The following is a 15,420-nucleotide window of genomic DNA, read 5'->3' as shown; positions in this document are numbered from 1 at the left end:
CATTCGGAGACTGTGGGTCTCTGACTCTCTAATGGTTTGCCTGCTCAGGGGGGGTGACAGCCTGCAGTAAATGTGCCTACACTGCCAGACATCTCAGCTTCCAAGCCCATTTCCATGTCTGGTGTTAAGGTGAACCAGCTAGACCCCACCAAAAGAAGACCTGCAGGACTGCTCCCAGAAGGCAGCTCAGCACTGTGACATTTGGCTTCCATCTGCCCCTTCCAGTCCTTCCAAGCCATCCCAGACCTTGTGCTCTTTGGCTGTACCCTGCCACCACCCCCTCCTTCTGCAGGACATGCAGCACAACCCTGAGTGTCAGGCAGTAAAATCATTGCCTTCCTGGGCTGCCACACAACTCAAATTATTTTAGGCATGGTGACCTCAAGCGCACACAGAAGCAACTATTATGTCTTATGGCCACAAGGCCAAGTGCCACACATTGTGGGCATGGTCGCTCTGCTCTAGAGCCAAGATAGCCCTGGGTGGTGTCAGCATGAGATGTTCTGTACTACCTGTCCTGGGAGGCTGGAAATCATTCCCTAGGGTGGATGCCACTAGAGATATAACCTTTAGCTACTAACTAAAGAAATTACTTCTCCCAGTGCAGGGGTGTACCTGTGTGCTTATTAGTATTAGAAATTGTAGGTTCCAGACCTAACTTCGATGAGGCTATTGTAACATTATCTAAAATATTGTCTTTTTGACTTTTTTTTCATGAAAGTGTTTAATGCCTAAAAATTTTCCTTTCCCTGATTTGCCCTCTTCTTCTCCAAAACTATATGCACACACACAAAAAAATGAGTTCTGGAAGTCTGGATGCTTTCCTAGAGCATTTAATAGCACTGAGGACATGAAATACAGTACTGAGTCCTCTGGGAAACCTACAATTAGTGGGATGAAAATACCTTCTGTAAATGATTGAGCTCCTGAAACAGTGTGAGTAATTAAAATGCTGTACAAGACAGAGCTGAAAATCCTTACAGGATTATCGGTGAGGCATTGTATAAAAGATGTCCTTGGGCTGGACAGTGGCAGCAACACTGAATGCAGGCATTACTCAGAGCTCCTGCTGGGAATGGAAGGTGGCAGATACCATGTGCAGTACCTGGTTAGTTTACCTCCATTTCTATCCTCACTGTTACAGCTGAGAGGAGCTCTTCATAGCTTATTTATTTCATCCCAAAAGGACTACAGATTGGTTGGTTATTGGGGGGGGGTTTGTTTGTTAGATCTTTTTGTGGTTTGTTTTTAAACCAGTCTGTAATGATGGCTGGGAGTCCAGAGCCAGGGAAGGGACAGCTTTGAAAAGTTGTTCTCTGTACATCTACATGTGTGGTGGTCTTATTATATGTGTTCATCTGATCTTATCCAGGGATCAAGACCAAAGAGCTGCCCACAGACCTGGTTAAACATTTAATGCCTCTTTTGCAGTTTCCATGCCTTGTTTCCAAAGGCATTTCAGTACCTGAAGGTGCCTACAGAGCTTTCACAGGTCCTTTGCTTGTTGGATGCCAAATGTGATGGGACTGAATTGTATTACTTTGTTGGAATCCTTGGAAATTTCCACTAGGATTCCATTTGCCATGAACCTAAAATCCTTATGAAGTATAATCTGGGTGTGTTTTTTGTTTGTTTGTTTTTCTGCCTGGCAGGAAAGGCTTCCTGGAGGTGCACTTCCCAGCATGGCAAATCCTGCACAGCGTGCATAGAACAGCTTCAGAAATGGCAAAGGCTCCAAGGTACTTATACATTATGATAACCAGTTGGACAGGATTGAAAAGGACAGTGACACATTATGCAAGTGAGCAGTGGTTAATTTACTTTGTGGAGATGTTTAAAACTGAGCATTGTTTTGGGCTCATGAGTGGAAGTTTATTATTATAAATTTGTTGGAGGGTAAGGTCACATTTTTGTTTCCTGGGTGAAAAGTGAGGCCAGACAAATACATAAATACAGTTACAAGCACAGTTAGCAGATGACTGCCTCTTATCTGATGTGGGATGGCATGAGTGAGCTGATGGGTGTGGGCTGGGGAAGGGATGTGAAAGGGGAAATGCTTTGCACACAGTAGGCCTGGAGTGAATTTGAGTTGAAGAACTTTGCAGGGAAGACAGGAGTGAGAGAAAGGGAAGAAGAAAGGAAAAAAGACATTTTCCTTGGTTGGGTGAAGGTGGTGGGACTGGAGGGAACTGGAGTGAAGGTGTGTGTGTGAGTGGGCCAGACCTGAGCCATGCACATGGGCAAGGGGGAGCTGACTTGAGTACAAAACAGGTTAAACAAGGACACACGGCAAGAAGATAGGAAAGGGAGGGGGACCTGAAGGTTGGGAAGGTAGAAGGTGAGTCCAGCATGACAATACAGTTGTGAGATGGCAGGCAGGCCTTTCCTTTTCTAGAGGCAGTTGCTTATGGCTGCCTATTATGTCTGTTTTTATCTCTCTGAAAGGAAGCTTTCCAAAAGCATGAATAATACCTTATTAGGTAGATGGTAAAGCCCCTCCTTTTTATCCTGCTTTAATTCATGCTTCCTCTGCTTTGGTGGCTGCCTTGTACACAGTGCTGTTAAAAGTGCAATTATCATTCTTCCTGGTTGGGCGGCATGAAGGGCGTATCCTCTCGCAGCATCTCCTGGAGGCTTATTACTCAAGAGAGAGGAGTTGTGCACTAGAAGCCAAATTAAAGTGAGCAAAGAGGAGGCCGTTTCCACCGCAGGGATAGAACAGATCGTTTTTCTGAAGACCAGGTCAGGAGCTAGTCTATGGGAGAACATGTAGCTGGAAGCTGGAAACCTGTGATGTAGTGAATTTGTGCCATAGAGATGAAAGGCAGAATCCTGTGGTTCTTTGTGGCTTAGCCTGGATCCCTCCCTTTTATCCACTGCTGTAGGGATGTGGGTTGGTGAGCATCCTGTGCTTGACAATGGAATATTGTCCTGCACAGGTTTCAAGGCTAGGAGCTGTAATTGTGACCCTCTCCTCTGGTCTTCTGCAGGATCTTGAGTGTTGCTTCTCAGAGTACTATTCAGACCTAGCTTTAAGATTCCAAGTGATGGAAAATGCAGTGCATCCTTGAAAGAACCACCTTTTCCCATCCTCTTTTAAAAAGTATCTTTTTTCTCAGCATGAATTTGTCTGGGTTTTAGCTGTCTTCTACCATTGCATCACCACTGTTTTCCTTCTGCTTGTTGGCAAAAACTCCTTACACACCACTCACTGATCAGCTTTGAGGGGCAAATGGAGTCTCCATCTCTATTTGCCAGGATTCCAGATGTCTCTGAAGCTTTCTAAGCACCAGGCAGCAAACAGTTAAGGCAGCTGAGCCACAGGTCTCAGAACATTTTGCTAGGGAGCCAGGTGAGCAAAGAACAGATAAAGGCAACACCTGCCTATGGGTTTGGAACAGCCTGGGGCCATGGATAGAATGTAAATACACTCTGAAAATCTTATTGTCTGACACTGTGCCAGCATCTTCTGGGTTCTTGTCATGGAAAATATTTCAGCTGAGGTCATTCAGTCAGCAAAAAAACCAGCATTTAATACCCTCTGAGGTGCCAACTTGCTTCTTTCTTTGTGTCGATAAATAAACAAGGTAGGGTAGCATTTCATGTTGCCAGGATGATCTTTGTTTTATTAGGAAGGGTTTAGAGTCTGCTGATTATTTTTTTCGTTTTTTTTCTTTCTCCTTCCTCCTCTTTAAATCCAAAGACTGTATGTTTCTGCTCCCTTTCTCTGTTTGCTCCTCTTGGCTCACACACACGCCCAGCCTTTAGAGTTAGAACTAATGTCTGCTTCTTGTAAATCTCTGCTGGCTGCCCCAGGCTGTGTTTTTAATTCCTTTATTCAGCTTTGAGATGAGTAGGAGAGAGGTGCAGCTTTTTGAGATGATGGAAGTTGCCATTTCCCTTCTTCAGTCAATTAGGTGCTTTGGTTGTTTTCAGCTAGTTCTCAAAACTTTCCATTGATGATAGTGCTAAGGGGCGTGGGGGGGAATGCTGAGGGATCGGGGAGGGAGAAGAGGGAGGGCTGGAAACTGAATTATCTGCTGGTAGAATGACTGATTTGCTGCCTGTGCCTCGGGAGAGAGAAACAACCTGACTTCAGAGCTGGGTTCAGAGCAGCTGAGCTTCTGGTCAGTCAGATTTATGGCTTTTGATTACATTTGTGCAGTGCCTGTCCTTTCTTAAGTGTGACATGAGACACAGTGATCTTGTCAGTGCCCCTGGGGAAACTATTGCTTTTTCTTCCAAATCTTTGCAGTAAGAAATGCCTTCAAAATTTGCATGGAGCTTCCCTTCATTATGTGTCTTTCAGACCCCTCCCCACATCCTTCAACTCCAGACCTTTTGGGTTAGTCATGGGTGTGCAGGGACTACTGGGTAAGGAGGAACTATTTGTCTAGAGGCGATCTCTACCTATCAAAAGCCTTCACCTCATCTATTTTTTGGCCAACAGTCTCTCCCTGGCTCCTCTAGGCCTTGTTTACTGGCCTGTAATTCCCAAGACCCTCGTGGGTGGTAACTACCTCGTGTAGGTGTTGTAGAAAGCACTACAGAGTCCTGTGAAATCCAGCAACAGTGTTCCCTTTCTTCCACTGTGTTTCAACAATGATATGAGAGCAAAGGATGGGCTTTGCCTTCTGAAGCATCAGCTCTTTCTACTTTCAGGCAGGGAAGGAATGAGATCAGTCCTTCCACATCAGCACTTTTCTTTATCTTGTTATTTTCTGCCCCAAGTCTGTCAGGGTCTGCGGCTTGCCTGGTAATGAGTCTGCAAACCTTGGGGCTGGGAATCATCTCACCTGATTTTGGTTATCTAAAGCTTAGACATAAAGTTTAAGATTGTCATCTAGACTCTCTCTTTGCTTAGTGAGGAGTGATAAACAGCCCATGCCATTCACCTTACCCATCCTAGACATCTGCCTTAGTTTGGGATGATTCATACTTTGGAAGCTCCTGCGCACTCCACAAACTGTCAGGGAGGCATAGGTGAGCATTCAGATCTGGACCCCTAACTCTCACAGGGCTCTTCATCTGAGAAATCCAGCAGCTGTCTTATTTTGACCATTTACCAGGGGTATTGTTTATGTGCAGGATAGAATTATACTGTCCCATGTTTTAAGGGGAGTGACCTGTGCCCATCTAACTGCTGAGATGTCTGTGCTGATTTTGATGGAGATGGTGTTCTGCCTGTGATGGCCCAGAGGAACAGAGGAGGTTTTTAAAGTGAGAAGGTCAAAAATACTTTGTCAAATGTTGTCATTCTGCTATCAATTTTTCAATCAGTCAGGTGGATTTTAAGGCTACCAAAGAATATGGGGGCCTGGTTTCCATCAAAACTAAAGATCTCAACTGCTTTATATTTGCCCTTATGTTAATCTGTGAGGTCATTGCTTATCCCTGTGTATATCTTTGAGGGGAAAGACTGCAGGCATTCCCCATCCTGCATGAGATACAGACCTCAAAATATAGAGGGGAAAATAGATTTTGGATCTGGGCTAATCTTCTTGAGTTGCTGCTGGGAGCACAATGGTGGCAAATTGCTGTGGCAGGGGACCCTGCTCTTCAACTGAAGACAGGAACTAGGCTGACAGGACAATAATAGTGTGTTGGCTCAACTGGCAAACTCACATCCCTTTTGGACAGACTCAAAATGTTACATTGAGAGGCAGTTAATACACCGTTGTGTAAGGTTCCTAATGGACTGGAGCCAGAATGCTCCATTAACCACACACATATAAAATATTCATTGAGCTTGGGTTTTGTTGCCAAGCTGGAGAAAGGGGGAGAAGCTTTGTGTGTAGAGATAACACTGTCAGTATTGAGGACTGAAGGGAGGAGTTGATGATGTGTTCTGAAATCTTTTATTCTTTTTAAGAAGAGAAGTATTTCTGATCTTTGGCAGGGTGTTAAGGGGTGCAAAGAGGATTAAATGCAAGACTTGCCAGGTTTTACATTTCATGTTTAATTGACTGAGGGTTGAAGGTACCTCCTGTCTCTGTGCCAAACTCCTTGATCTGTTCTGTACCATGTGCTCTCTGCAAATTAAACACAGGGTCAGTCTTTAGAAAATAATAAAAATAAAAATGTGAAAACCACAATTGTGTTCCCCAGAAGGCTGGCTTCTAAATAGAAGAAAACTTCCCTAAGCACAGGAAAGTGAGGGCTGTGGTGATAGGAAGTATAAGCACCAGAGTTTCTCTCTGGAAAACACATGTTCACCTGTTTTTTTGCTGGTTTTAGGTGTGCAATAAAAGAAGCTTTCTGTTTTCTGGGTGATGAATGTACAGTGGACTTTTAGAAGAGATTTGGTTGGGAGAATTGGCTTGTCTTGTTGGTGGTGCTTGAATTAGAAGACAATAAGACAAATCATAAAATTGTGTTTCAGACTGAATGAGTAAACGTGTGCAGAAGATACTGTCCATGTGACCCCTCTCTCTTGCCAGAAGGCAACTTTGTGTATCCGCTTAACAAGACACATGCTGGAAGAACCACAGTCCCACTGGGGAGGAAGGGCCAGGCTGTGGAGCTGTGTGGGACTGATAACTGGGAATACAAGGCCAGGATGGAGCATGTAGTGATTTGCCTATGCTCTGGGGGCTTTGTATCTTGTGGTGTCTGAGCAGCCTCTGAGAGGATACTGGAGAGGAGCTGGTGACCTTCCTTGTGTGTCATATCTGGTCATTGTTGTGTGAGCACCAAGGAAATACAAGGGAGAGGTCCAGGAGGCAAAACACAACATTTTGATAGGAGGGATGGTAAAAAACAGGAACTCCATTACAGCATTCAAGAAATACTTGCCACAGACAATGAGAGACACAATGTGTGTCTAAGGAAGCGGTGTGGGAAGAAGACAGGAGAGATGCTCAGGAATGGATGGGAGGGATGGTCTCTTCTGAAACAGGGGTAGCCAGGCTGATGGCACTGGGAATGAAAACAAGTACTGGGAGAGTCTTTAAAATTATTTGAGATGAGGTCCTGGAGAAGAATACACTCATCCTGATGACAGGTTTCCCTCTGTGCCTTCATGGCAAGATAGAACAGCCATCAATAATGTTCAGATAATGCAACAGTGTAAGCAAATCCACAGTTAAACCAGGCACATGCAGATGGGCAGCTAAACCAAGACCAAAAGTATCCGTGCTTTTCTATAAATATTAAATGTATATAAAGTGAGGATGGGTGAATTTCAATGTACTGGCCTCACAGAAATCTTACTGAATGAAGCTAATCAGTACAATGCTGTGCTACCAGGATAATTATTATGTGGAAATAACAAGAATAGATTTTGCCGTTGGAGGAGTGACTCACAGTCAGTTGGAAATCAGAGTCCAATAAGATAAATCAGTTATCTGTATCATCATTTACCACCCACTCTCTATGGATTGAACATTGCCATGCCAAATCAAGAAAAACATTATCACAAACATACCCTTTCAAACATCTGACCATGGCAGTGAAAATATCCATGAAATTCTTAAGAAAGCTCAGAGGCAATGGAAAGAGAGTATGCAAGAAAATAGATGGGAGAAGATTTATCCTACTTAGGATATAAAGGGCAAATTTTAATTTACACTTTTAAACAGACCAACAAAAGGGAAAAGACACTTTTGACTAAGTGTCATTTAAACTGTAGCTGTTGCACTGAAGAATTGCTTGGCAGTAGTGACCACTGCATGGTCGATTTCAATACTTCACTAGTAATAATAACATTAGGAAAAACCTTAAAGACCATGACAGTATTTTTCTTTCAAAAGCATTTTAATATTTAAGAAATTTAATTTATTTTAAAAGCATTAATGAGCAATAATTAAGAATGTAAGTACCATGCCTGTAAAGTGGAGAAAACATATCTCATCAGTTCCCAAACTTCACCTAACCCCCTGAAGAAGTTACTAGTGTTAAAGAGTGGAGGAAGGGGGTCTATTAGAAATAAAAAGGTGTCCTTTAAAAAGTGGAAAACATGCCTAAGCAAAGAAAGCATAGAGGAATATAATTTCTTACAAGTTAAATGTAAACCTGTAACAATACAAACCAAAATATTTTGAGGAGTGACTCATAAAAGACATGGAAACTAATAACAAAAGTTCCTCCAAATACAACAGGAGCTGGCAGTCTGGTTGCAAATGGTGGGTTCAGCAAGTGACCGAGGTGTGAAAGGAGCAGTCGAGGTCAGCAAGCAGAGGCACTGTCTGGACAGCAAATGGGAAGTCCTCCAAGGTTTGAGCCCAAGGAATGGCCTCTAATTGAATTGTTAACAGAAGAGCTTTTAAAACAGATATGAATGAAATTAACAATAGCAAATCACCAGAACGGATGATATTCACTCAAATGTTCTAAATTACTCTGGTATGAAACTTTTGGGTTCAGTCAGCCCTGATCCCAGAGGAGGTAACTAATTTGACACTAATCTCAAGAAGAGTTCCAGAAGGGATTAAAAGAACTGCAGGCGACTGAAGTCTGGCTTCTCTACCAGGAAAAATTAAAAGGAAGTTACAACAGATTTAGTGGCAGCATACGAAAATACGATATACTGCGGGTGTGTTAACACGACCTTTGTAAATTAAAGGCGTGCATTGCAAACCCTGGAGATCTTCAAAGGAATGAATAAGCATCTGGAAAAGCATGTGACACTTAATATAGTGTGCTTGGGGTTTTGAATGAATTTTGAAAGGGTCTCACCAAGGTATGAAAGAAAAGATAGCTGTAAGTAGCCAATTTTCACACTAGAAAATTTTTATGTTCCTTATAGTGATCCCTTGGGGGCAGGAGGGGGAGGGCAGTCCTTGTAGAGTTTCTGGGGCAGGGCAACTGTGTTCTTCAACAGCCCTGCCTGGAAAAAAGAATTAGTAGGGAGGGGAGTGAATTCAGTCATGCCAAAAAATCACTGTCACGGTGATAAATAAAGCTTTTTGGTCCTTTGCAGAAGGATCTTGAGAAACTGGGCAGTACAGTGGCAGACAAAAGTCAGTGTCAATATACATAAATCTTACAAGGGAAAATAATCTTGACCATTCATGCCTCTAGGAAGCTGTTTTCTGTGTTTTTTCTGTTCAGGAAAATGCTTAATAAAGTCATTGTTGCTCATTTTCCAGAAATATCAGACAAGTACTAGAAGTCCTATAAATTACAAAGACAAATTTTTGGAGTTTTTTGGAATAATTGACAACGAAACAAAAAGCTTATGCCACTTCAGTATGTATAGGAGAGAGACAGAGATAATGATCTTCCTGTAGTGTTCCTGCATGCAGGACTGTTCATTCAGTTTCAAAAAAGATGTGTTAGAAGTAGAAAAGGCATTACAAAGAACAATAAGAGTAGCTAGAAGTGTGAAATATCACGTTTTTAAGGAGAAGTCTAAATAAAGCATTGCTTTTCAGTCTAGAAAATGAGGAAGCATTTGACAGAGGCTCATAAAATCATGAGTGATATGGAAGAGGTGAATGGGAACTGATCATTTCCTCCTTCCTGTAACACAAGAACTAAGGGAGCTAAAGAAACTGAATGCATAGTAGCATTGAATCAAAGGAGTACTTTTTAATATTTTATTGTGGAAATGATGATGGATACTGGAAACAGCAAAATGAAATAAATATAAGATAGGATCAGCCAAAATCTTGTAGAATCCATTCATCAGAGGCTACTAAACACAGTGGCCTGTGTGGGCTTGGAAGCTGCTTCAAGTCCCTAAATTGCTATGGCTGGAAACTGGAAGACTGTGACCACTCTGTGTGTGGACTATATCGTGTCTGTTAAGTACCTGCTTTTGCAGTGTTGCAGGTCAACTGCTGGGCTAGATAAAGCTTGGCTTTACCTGTGCCACCATGTTTGTGTCCTTTTTCTACAAAGGTTGAACTTACTTAACTCCAAAATTTGTTTCCTGCTTTGTGGTGTCCAGCAGTTCACTTGGACATATTCCTTTTCCTTTTGTGAGCTTTTGGCCTAACTGCTAGTACTCAGTTTTCCCTGCTTGATGTTCAAGTTTCTGCATCCTCAGCCTATGGATCCCTTTTCATATTTGGAGATAAGCATTGTGTTTCCTTTTAAAAATCACAGTATTTCAGCCAGATTCACAAAATCGATTGATTTATAAGCCCTGAGTTAACAATGCATGTAAACAGAGGACTAACTTTAAGCATATGCTTAAGTTCTGTGGATCTCAATCACATGCTTAAGTGCTTTGCCAGATAAAAATAGAAGCATGATTTAACAGTAAGCCTGACTTTCCATTGTGCTATTTTAGTTTTATGCTGATTTAACTCCAGCTAACTCAGCCAGGATACAGGACTTGGTTTGGAGAAGACAGCTTTGGTCTGAAAACAAGTTATTCCAAACCCTAGAGCTGGAAGAAGTTCTCTAGGACCAAAGATTTACAAGAAAGGGTGTGATGGCAGTGTTAGGCTGCTTCTTCTGGATTCATGGTAGGAGTTTGAGTTTCATCCTGGAATTGCACAACATCCAGATACAAGTGGGTGTCTGGCCATGCTGACAAAGTTAAAAGCATCCAGATGTGAATGTCTTGGCTATGGAAACTTTTGTGCTTTAAATGTGCTAGCCCAATTTTCTGGCAAGAATATTTGGACTTCTTCCTCTGCTGAGATTTTTTTTTCAGCATGATTAAAATGTTGAGCAATGTAGCGATTTGCCTATAGTATGATCTATATATCTGCCCCTGAAAAGCTAATCATGGGCCATTTCACCTCGATTTCCCTAAAATATAAACAGATATTAGAAAAGAGAAAGAAAAAGTACTGCTCCTGTTTTGAACTGAATTGAAAAATCAAGGAACCTCAGCAGTGTTTGAGAGAGGAAGAGCAGAATATTGTAAACATTATGCTAGAAAGATGAGATGCTGCACCCACCCCAGGTTTGATAGCAGTCCAAAGGCATGTGAATGAGTCAGGAGACTGGATTCTTTAATTTCTAATGTTGAATGCTCTTAAATCAGAGAATCAGCAGCCTGATTTTGTTTGTATTATGGTTCACCTAGCAGTTTGAAAAAGAGACATCAAACAGACTCTTCAAAGAATAATCTAGATTTGTACTGATTGCTTTCAACTCTACATGCATAACTGCCCTAGAATTTGAAAGGCTACTGACTTGAAATTGTTGAGAACTCTTAGAGTCATGTTATTGAATATATTTTTTTTGTTCTGAATTGGTTATTTAATAGGGAAAGGAGAAGGCATGAGAAATCCCTCAAATCATTTGAAGGAAGGATTGGTTCTGCTCCAGTGAAACCCTATGAGACCTGTAGTTAACATTAGGGGAAGAATTGCAGTAGAAGTTTCATTGCACTCTGCAGGTAAGGGAACTGATGGATCTGGACAGCAGGTGAAAACACATAGGTACCTAAAGGCTGATGCCCTGCTTTGAATCTGAGTTGCTGAACTGCCTCATGTCTACAAATTCTTGTGTTTAGAAAGACTAACTGAGACAGCTTCATTTTAAACCTCACAGTCATATGACAATGATCAAAAGTCATGTCAGAAAAAAAGAAGATGAATTGAACACAGAGTAATATTTGTAATGCTATGCAAATGGGTGGGTTTTTTAGTTTTTTGCCTCTAGCTCTAATGTAGCCCTCAAAGGTCAATGATGACTAAATCTTGTGTATTCCTCTAGTCTAAAAATATAAATGTGATCTTATAGAAAAATTAAAAGAATTTCTATAACTTTGAGTTGTACGAGTGGCTTACCCACTCACATTTGTGCAGAAGCCTTTCAGGACTGGTAAGGTTCGTTTCCTTTTTGGGCTGGGCAAATGAAAACTAATGCCAGTTTGTGTAGGAATCTCTGGATTGATGTGAGTGAAACATCAAAATTCATCAATATCTGCAGATATTTGCTTGACAGTAATAAACAACATGGCTAAAGCCCTAGGATGCTGGGATAAATATTTCTGTGAGCCCATAGGGGAAGGGAGGTAGATCACAGGATTTTTTGAGTCCAGAGGTAGGAAGAGTCACCTGCATGGAGATGTATGGAAGCTTTGTCTGTCTGTTCTGACAGAAAAATGCTGAAATAGTGTATTTCACTGTGGTAATAAAGCCAGACTGGTTTTGAAATTGGTATCCGATATCTTCTGCAAGTAATATTGCAGCAGATGGCTTCATTGCTCCCCAGTCCCAATCAGAAATATGGATTGTTCTTAAAACACTGAAGGAAATGTTAGGAAAAAAGCAGTGCAGACTCTGCATGCCAGTGTGAAATGGATAGAGAGATACAATGGCTAAAAGCAGAGGTGTAGGACTTGCCTTTAATGGGTACTTTTCCTGAATATATTACATAGTCTTCAAGGCTTATCTTAAAGTTCTGTGCACAAATAGGGGTGTGCTCTGTGTCTGAAAGTAGCAGAGACTAGCCTGGATCACAGAGGTAGAGCAAGTCTTGTTCGCTGGAACCTCAAGTTGGGTTTTAGGAACATGGAGCTCCATTCTTTGTTTTGTTATAAAGTTCTTCCATGTCTTTCAGCAAGTTCTGCTGGTTTACGTGCAGGTACTTATGCATAATACTATAGGCTAAAATATTTGCACATCTGAAAATATATAAGGAGGTGTGCTCTCCCACTCTTGCAGAGAAGCAGTTATGCCACCACTCTGGTTCTGGGATTGGGATCTCAGCCATAGAACTGTGCTCTCCTGGAAACAACAAACAAACAGTGGGTTGGCCACTCCTGCTGCAGCACACCCCCAAGTCCTGGTGCAAGGAACTGTTTCATGTGAACAGTTACATCTCCCAAAACATTTACATGCATATGCACATGCTCTCTCTGGGTTTTTACCACTTGACCATAATACATGAATCCTTTTCAGGTGTGAAACCTCCCTATGCCCACGTTTGGTTTTCTATGTACCTCACTGGGAGTGATATGGGTGCACAGGTAATGGCTTCTTTCACGCTAGTTGTCCAGCTTCAATTTATTGTTCCTTTCCCCTTGTACTGGATTGCTTGGTAATGCTGATATAACCTCCTTTTCGCTCCCTCTCCTTTCTCAATGTAAATTGACTTGCCACAACCTGCTACTCTCCCGAAATCACAAAACCTCAGAAGATAATTTGTTGCTGGTGCTGATAGCATCTGCTTATTCTAATGCAGCAGCCAGTCGGGCCGTGCTCGCCTGCAGATGGGGAGAAAATGACCTTCAGTAGAATCACAAACTTAACAATTCTGGAACAGCATCTCCCTCAGCAGCTGACTCCTGGTAATCTGAAGTCCATGTTTTCCGGGGGCAGCACTCAAAGCAGTGCAGAGCAGGTCTGCCATCAGTGAGGCAGAAGGTAACCTGCAGCTTTTTAGAGAGTAAGGAAATATGGGAATACTCACACTAGAATTGTGGCCTGAAAAAAAGCACTGTGCACCAGATCTTTCAGGATGCTTGGATTCTTTGTTTTCATAAGCATGAAAACTGCTTCTGCTCCTTTGTCCACAAATGTCCAATTGGAGTTCGATGCTGGTGCCCCACGGAAGGTCTGATTAGGACATTGTCACTTGGAAAATCAGATAAATAAAGAAAATAATAGAGTTTAAACTAGATAATCTATAGGAGTTCAATTGGTTGACTGGTTGTGATAGAATTGACAATAGTGGCACAAAAAGAGCCTTCTTTGCATCTTGTGAATAAACAGAAGATTAATGTTTTCTCTGGATAGTGGACCAATTTTCACTTCTTTGGAACTTGGGGGTATGTTAAAAATTAGGTTCTAAAGTTACATATGCAAATCACTGAGGTTTTCTAACTCCAAATCCTAGAAGTACAAAGTTGAAGATCTTTATTTTTATAGATAGATCTTTATTTTTGCTCTAATAAGAAACACAGTGGAAGTTCTAGAGGCTAAATAAATCTAAATTTAGATCAATATATTAAATAGATTGCTATGATCATTAATAATTAACATTAATATTAATTCAAGGAAATTCAAGGATATACAAGGAATACATATGGAATGACATACTAAAGAAATGTATCACGTGAAGAGGCATCTAGTATTGATTTTTGGAAACTAACTTTGGTCAGCTTCAGTGAGATTTAAAAAAAAAAAAGATCCATCAGCCTGATTATTACACTAATATTGATGTAAGAAGTTCCTATAAGCCTTTAACTTGCTCCCATATATATTCTTTCATAAACTTAAATGATACAGTACCAAATAAGAAATAGCAGATGGATTCCAACTGTTTCAGTTACAGATTTCAAAGTGGCATTTGTAAATAGATTTGAAGTGTAAACACATCAAATAACTGAGTTACTAGTGGCATCCATTTGTTACATTGAATTGCTTAACGGTGTGGCAGTGACTGTGAGAAGGGGTGAACGCCACACTGCTGATGTTAGCAGATGTCAGGAAGACTAGTTCAGCATATTGGATCTGTTCTAGTTCATTCATTGGATCTCTTGATAGAATGGAAATAGCAAATAATTTTTCTCTTCAGGATGTTACAGGTAAAGGAAATTAAAAATCTGAGATCTGTGTACCAGATGGAATAGACTGAGCTGAGAAACAGGAATCTGGAAAAGGATTGAGGGTTTGAATGCATAATTGGCTGAGTGTCATCTCTCACTCTAGTGCTGTGGCCAAAGGGTCTAAAACAATCCTTGGATCCTTTCTAACGCCCACTTGATATTCCCTGTCTATATACCCAGGGATCACTTTACTGCTGTGTTTGGCATTGGTGCAACTGCTTTGGGAACACTCCATCCAGCTGTGGTACCCACAATTAAAGAAGGATGTTGAAAAACTGGCTGTCTTTCAGAGAGGAGCCACAAGAATGACTGAAGGATTGGCAAACACGCCTTACAGTGCAGTCCATCTCCTTAGTTTACCAAACAACAAGTCAAGAAAAGTTTGGTTTTCAAGTATGCTATATAAGGAATAGAAATTCAGAAGCAGAAGCTTCTTTGGGCAATAGTACAGTAAGAACTGGTAGTTAGAAGTTGGACGAGTTCATACTGCATATAGGTCTTCAACATTTAACAGTGGAAACCATTCTTGGAGCAAAAGTCAGGGCTATGGTTTATTCCATCATTTGCAGCAGAGATTGGATGCTTTTCCCATCAGTTGCACTCTAGTTCATACAGGATATTCACTCAAAGCAGTCTTGTTGCTGGTATCCTTTCAGAAATCAAACCTATTAACTTATCTGACCGTGGCTGTCCTCTGGCTTTGTTAATTTATAGATCAGAGTTCTCACTCCAAGTTGTTCATGATCTAGAGGCATAACATCCTTCAGATACAAATTCTGCTGTCTGATCGTAAACTTCATTCTCCAGTTTCACTGTAGGATTGGATAGGAAAAGGAAGAATTTGTGGAAAAATTTGTATGAGAGATTTTGATTGATCCTATGAAAAGCTTAGGGACTGGATGTTAATTTTAGAACCATTTCTCCATGTTTACAGTTCCCATATCAGCACACAGCCATTGGCA

The 15,420-nt window shown here is 41.3% G+C and overlaps 1 long non-coding RNA gene across 1 annotated transcript; it reads left to right on the top strand.

Moving 5' to 3' along the window:
• The first annotated feature begins 1,656 nt into the window (after positions 1-1,656).
• LOC113968755 lies at positions 1,657-12,892 on the top strand. Its single transcript, XR_003534643.1, has 3 exons — positions 1,657-1,739; positions 11,168-11,299; positions 12,810-12,892. It is a non-coding gene; the product is annotated as an uncharacterized LOC113968755 (long non-coding RNA).
• Positions 12,893-15,420: the final 2,528 nt, after the last annotated feature.

Source organism: Neopelma chrysocephalum, unplaced genomic scaffold (genome assembly GCF_003984885.1).
Source record: "Neopelma chrysocephalum unplaced genomic scaffold, ASM398488v2 Primary Assembly neopelma1_69, whole genome shotgun sequence".
Taxonomy (NCBI): Eukaryota; Metazoa; Chordata; class Aves; order Passeriformes; family Pipridae; genus Neopelma; species Neopelma chrysocephalum.
This window is presented reverse-complemented; position numbering and strand designations above follow the sequence as displayed.